This window comes from Grammomys surdaster, unplaced genomic scaffold (genome assembly GCF_004785775.1).
Source record: "Grammomys surdaster isolate TR1022 unplaced genomic scaffold, NIH_TR_1.0 189, whole genome shotgun sequence".
Taxonomy (NCBI): domain Eukaryota; kingdom Metazoa; phylum Chordata; class Mammalia; order Rodentia; family Muridae; genus Grammomys; species Grammomys surdaster.
Window position 1 is genome coordinate 2,602,495 of NW_021604634.1, and position 6,585 is coordinate 2,609,079.

Consider the following 6,585-nt stretch of genomic DNA (forward strand, 5'->3'; position numbering starts at 1 on the left):
AAGGAAGGAAGGAAGGAAGGAAGGAAGGAAGGAAGGAAGGAAGGAGCAGCAGCAACAGAAGGAGGAGAAGGAAGAAGAGGAGGAGAAGAGGAAGAAAAGGAGGAGGCAGCAGCAGCTGTGATAACCACCCTGATTTTCTACATACAGAATACTTCTGACATGTACCCTACGTCAATTTGGAGGCAACATGACACATGCAAAAACAAATGGCTTACAATCCTATTGGCGGGGCTGGAGAGATGGCTCAGCAGTTAAGAGCACTGACTGCTCTTCCAGAGGTCCTAAGTTCAATTCCCAGCAACCACATGATGGCTCACAACCATCTGTAATGGGATCTGATGACCTGTTCTGGTGTGTCTGAAGACAACTACAGTGTACTCATATAAATGACAAATAAACCTTAAAAAAAAAAAAACCTTACAATCCTATTGGCTATATACTTAATGCCTGCTAGTACGGAGTGTAAGTGCTACCCCAAAACAGGGTAGAACTTGCATGAAGGGAGACAGAGACTAGCAGGATAGAACTGACAATCTAGAAATAACCTTTACACCCTACAAGAATGCCAGTCTCCAATAAAAAGGCTCCAGGGCAGGAAGACTAGATGTAAAATAATGAATTCAGATCCCTACCTCAGACCACTTGCAAAAGTACATTCAAATCTGAACAAAGATCTCATTAAAAGTACTAGGAATATCAAGGTCTTGAAAGACAGAACAGTAGAGTAGTTTCCACCTGTGATCCCAGCATTCAAGTCTAAGGCAAGGAAAGCTTGAGCAACAGTGGCAAAGTCTGCTGAGTGGAAATGGGTGTCCCACTTTCAGTCCCATCAATCAGGAGGGGCAGAGGCAGGCAGGTCTCTATGCTCCAGGCTAGCCAATGCTAGGTGGTGAGGTTCTGTCTAGAGAGAAATAAAGTTACATAGTTCCTAATGAAAAACCTTCCTAACTGAATTTCTACTGGGTTTTTGCTTTGTTTTCTTTTGTTGTTTGTATTTTGTTTTTCTATAATTTTGTTTTTTTTTATTGGATTTTGTTTGTTTTTTGAGAGAGGATCTCACTATGTAGCTCCAACTGTCCTAGTACTTACTAATGTAGACCCAGGTTGGTCTCGAATTCATAGAAATCCACCTGCCTCTGCCTCCTGAGTGCTGAGATTAGAGACATGCGCCACCACATAGGCCCCATAAAGGCTTGAGCTAGAAAAATTGAAGAAAAAGACAAGTAGATTGGATTTCATATTGTGCATGACAAAGAATACTATCACTAAAACTTGAGTTTTCTTGCCCTTAGCTACAGATGGGAGAAAACATTCAATCAGTAAGAATTCACATAACTCAACCTTCAAAAGGCAAGCCTATCAAGCTTGAAATGAGGAACAGAGTTAATAAACATTTTCCCAAACACAAAAATATCAACAAATACAGAGAAAAGATAGCACTGTGGTTTAGATATGAAGTGTCTCTCAAAGATGCTTGTGTTCTGAAGGCTTGATCCCTAGCTGGTTGGTTCTATTTTAGGAGGTTTTGGAAACTCTGAAGAGTAGGTCACCATGGACATGTCCCTGAGGGTCACTTGTTGTCCAAGGTCTCTCTCTGTTCCTTTCCCTACTTCCTATCTGCCACTGCTTAAGGCCCTACATATAATTTTCAGCCTTACTAAGACAAGCTAGAATCAACAGACCAGAACCTCTGAACCTACGTACCAAAATAAGTCCTTCTTCATTAAGGTCGGGAGCAAAATGTCTACACAGATGCTCAACACCATTAATCATTAATGAAATATGATTCAAAACCAGAATGAGATACTACTCATTAGAATGGACAAATAGTAAGAGAAAAATAATACTTTTCTGAGTTTTGAGTATTTGCGATAATAGCATACATGGACTGCTTAGAAGAAATGGATCCATGAACATGAAACAGGCCTCAGTAAATCCAAATGATTAAAGAAATATAACATGTCTTCTGACAACTGAGCTACAGGGGGGGGGGGCAACTTTAAAAGCTCTAAATGTAGCCTGCCAGTGGTGATGCACACCTTTGATCCCAGAAGGCTGGAGGCAGAAGCAGGCAAATCTCTGAGGTGAGCTTAAGCTACAGAGCTAGTTTCAAGACAGCTACACAAAGAAACCCTGTCTCTAGAAACAAAAAGACAAAAGAATAAGAATAAAGGAGGAGGAAGAAGAGGAGGAGGAGGAGGAGGAAGAGGAGGAAGAAGAGGAAGAGGAAGAGGAGGAAGAAGAGGAGAAAGGGAAGGGAAAAGGGAAAAGGGGAAAGGGAAAAGAAGAGAGAAGAGAAAAGGGAAAAGGGAAAAGGGAAGGGAAAGGAAAGAAAGGGAAAGAAAGGGAAAGAAAGGGAAAGAAAGGGAAGGAAAGGGAAGGAAAGGGAAGGAAAGGGAAGGAAAGGACAAACCAAAGCACCAAATGTTTGGAAAGTAAACCACACTGGAAATTATTAGGAAAAATATCTTGAATATATATATATATATATGTATATGTATATGTATATGTGTATATATACACACACACACACACACACACATATGCGCGCAGGAAAATACAGTAGAAATGCTATAGTTTTGATGCACCCAGCCTTCCTGGGTACAGCGTTTTGTGTATTATATCAATGCTGGCTCACCCATCAAAAGTGAGACAATCTTTCTTCCTCTTCTCCCTCCTTTCCTCTCTCAAGACAGGAGTCCCACTATATAGCTCTGACTGGCCTTGAACTTGCTATGGAGACCTAATGCTGTCCTAGAACCTAGAAACCTAGAGATTGTCTCTGCCTAAAGGTGTGTACCACCACACCCAGCAAGGCTGAGTTCTTTTACCTATATACCCTAATCTTATTTCAAGGACGTTTGGAGTGAGTCAACATTCCTTCTTTTCTTCTTCTCCTTCTTTTTGCCTTGTTCTTTTGAAATAAGATTTCAAGTAGCCCAGACTGACCTTGAACTCTGTAGATATATATGGTCTTGAATCTTGATGCTACTGTCTCTACCTTCCAAGTGCTGGGATTACAGGACCATGCCCTGCTGCCAGTCCCTCCTTTGGACTTCAGTTTTCCCAGTGTTTTATCTAGGAAACTCAGGCTGCTATCTGCTACCACCCTATCTTTGCCTGTGTTCACTGTCCTGAAGAGAGTGACAGGCCATGTCTTGGACGTAGCTTTGTGTCTCTAGTACCTGGCACAATACCCACTTATCATAATGGCTGTTCGAAACTGGTTTGGAACAAACCTGCTCACCACACGAAGAGTACTGCTTTTTTCAAGCAGAACAACAAAACATACATTCTAGATTCCAAGGCAGATAGAAATCTGCATGCTCCCAGGGGTACTGGGTGGATTGACCTTCCAAATCACTACATCTCTACAACTTCAGTTCCCCTCAACTACAAAACCGCTCAGAGTGATCCTTTAGGTTCATAGTATGCTGGGCATGATAGTGCATGCCGAGGCAGGAGTTCTAGGTCAGTTAAGGTTACATAGCAAGACACTGTTTAAAAATAATCCTAATCTAGTGACCAAAAAAACTGGACAAATCATCACAGACTGTAAGATGGAAGTGACTGATCTTAAATATTAATGAGGACTTCAAAGACCTGCAATTTATACAGATTTTAGTAATAGCTATCCTAGAAAGCTAACTTTTAAATTGAATGCAGTGGCTCATACCTAACCCAACACTTAGGAGGCAAAGGCAAGAGAACTGACATGAATTTGAAACCACGTGAACTAAACAGTGAGACCTAGATCAGCACAGCCTAGTGTCAGACTCTCTCTCTACATTAATTAATTAACTAATTAATTAATTAAAATAAAAACAGGCAGCTGGAGATGGCTCAGTGGCTAAGAGCACTTGTTGTTTTTGGATAGGACCTGGATTTGGTTCCCAGCATCCACACTGTGGTTCACAATCATCCTTAACTCCAGCTCCAGGTAATTCCACACCCTCCTTCCTGACCTCCAAAGAGCATGTGATACACATACATTCATGCGGGCAAAACACTCACAAAATAAATTAATTTTCTAAATCAGTTGTTGCACATCAACATGATACATTTTTATGAAAAGTATTTTTACAGAATGACTTACAAGTTTTTTTTTCTTTTTTGAGACAGGGTCTTACTGTGTATCTTTGATCGGTCTATAACTCAGAAACCCACCACTCTCTACCACCCAATTGCTAAGATTAAAGGCATGTACCATCAAACCTGGTTTACAAAGGTTTTGATGTCTGACTTATTAAAGTAACAGCTGGATTCTTGTGTATCTGCTTCTGAATGCTCCCTGTTGTGAAGTGTTTGGCTGGGGCATATGACCCAACAGTCACACAGATCTGCTACACCACCAGAGCAGTGTATGCTAAGCTGGCTGCAGTTATACCCACAACGGCTTTTATAGAACTACTACGTCACACAAATGTTAGCCAAGTACTCTTAATGACACTATACAATGTTTATTGTCCATACTTCTGAAAGGGCCTCAAGGAGCCCTCAGGGTCCCAAGCACCACAGCTTGAGAACCATTGTGGTGAGCCTGATGCTACACAGCTGCCTTCAAACAGGTCCAAGGAAGAGTTCTCTGAAGAAACTGTGACAATTAGGGTACCAAGTAGAAGAAGATGATCTCTCAAAACGGAAAAAGGCCAAAGACAAAAAAACAAAAGCCAAAAACAAAAGGCCAAAATTGGCACCATCTAGGACAGTCAGCAAAGCCACAATGAAGAGAGCTAAAGACTAAGGTCTAAGGGTTTGGGGGAGTGTGAGGTTTATGTCAAAATCCTGAGTTATCTACTCTGAAATTTCATCAGGGTGTGGCCCTAGATCCCATTTGGAGCAATCATCTAAGTGAGAAGTGAGGACCTAAAGTCCAGTCTGAATGCTCCACCTTTGGAGCTGTGGGACACTGGAAAGGTGTGGTAGACTGCAAACCCAGTTCTGAGAAGGAAGCTACAAATGCAGCTTTGAAGCTGCATGGAGGGTGCAGTATCTAATAAGCACTTGCCAACAGCACACACAATTAAAAGAAGAAGAATGTAATTAACAGTTCTTAAAAGATTTAGTTATGAAGTGTCTTGGAAAAACAAGAGAAACAGAATTATTCCTAGCTTTGGTCCTTTGAGAACTGTGATATGATCTGTAAAACACAGAGTGCTGGGATAGCTGGCTCAACAGAAATTTTACCATTCTTCTTCTCTAAGCCTTCTTCCATACTGAACCTTACCCTATTGTGGGCATAAAACATCTCAACAAAAGCAAACGCCATAAACACACACACACACACACACACACACACACACACGTTGAAAACTCGGTCAAGGCCAACGCAGTGAGGAACTAGCCATTGATGACTATTCTCAGCAGTTATTCTCAATCACAGATCTTCATAACTGCTAACATTACCATACGGCCAACACTGCTCTAAGCAAACCATGAAACAACTGTAAGTGTAAAATCTGTGAAATCGCTTGCTGTAGTTCATAAAGTGTTCATATTGCTCTAATTGAAATGCCTGTTGACTTTGTGAAGAGCAACAGCAGTACTTTAGTAACTTCTAGTTTGGATGTCCTGTTCCCTTGCACTGAGGCCAACTCCTCATCCCTTTCTCCCAAAGGAACAACTTCGCATAGTCCTTTGTAGGGCCAGGCTGGATCTGACCGTAGGCGTCTGCACCTGGGCTCCTAGATCACAGCTCTTGAGCCTCAGTTCACTCATCCACAAGGACAGACAGTCAAACCCTGAGTCACTAAGCAGCAACCTGCTAAGTAAACATAATAGAAGTTGGGGCGATTCACCTTCCATCGCGTCCCAGACCGGCACCGCCTTCCCAAAGCCCAGGCAGGGTCCTTTCCCCAGCCAGCTTGACTGCACAAACCGCCCAGGGTCTCTTCAGGACCACAAACGTGGGGGCTCCAGGGCAGGTATTACCCAAGACTGAGACTAAACCCTGGCACGTAAAGCTGAGCTCCGTGCCTCTAAACCCAATAATGACCTCCATCCCATCTCAAAAGAACGCTGTGGCAATGGACGCTTGTTTCCTCCTCCTCCTCGCACAGGAGGAGGGGACCCCACTAAGCGCCAAGCTGAGGGGAAGCGATGGTGTGGGTGACATTCTCCCTATCTCTTTGCCTGCTGTAAAACTGTACACTTCTTCCGGAAGAAAGAGACCCGAGTTAGCTCAAACCAATCCAGCCAGCTAGCGTAAATAACTGAGAGAAATGCCTCCTGAGGCCTACTGTGCGCAGGAGAGCCTACTGTGCGCACTCCCCGCGGGACCCCCGCCGAGGCCTCGGGCCGGGCCGGAAAGGGGTCCCTCCGCGGTAGGAACCCGGGAAACACCGGAAGAGCGGGCACTCCCTGGGGCCTGTGCCGAGGACAGCCGAGGCGGGCAGGGGACAGGCGGAAGGGACAGGGAGACATGGAGGGAGGGGACTTGAGGGGACGACGGCGCAGAGCGGGCGACATGGAGGGCGGGGGGCTGGGGAAGGCTGGAGGAACACGACTCTGGAGGACGGCGAGGAGGTTCGAAGAAAGGACTGAGACTCTGAGAAGCCCGGAGCGAGGGGATCGGGGAGGGAGCCG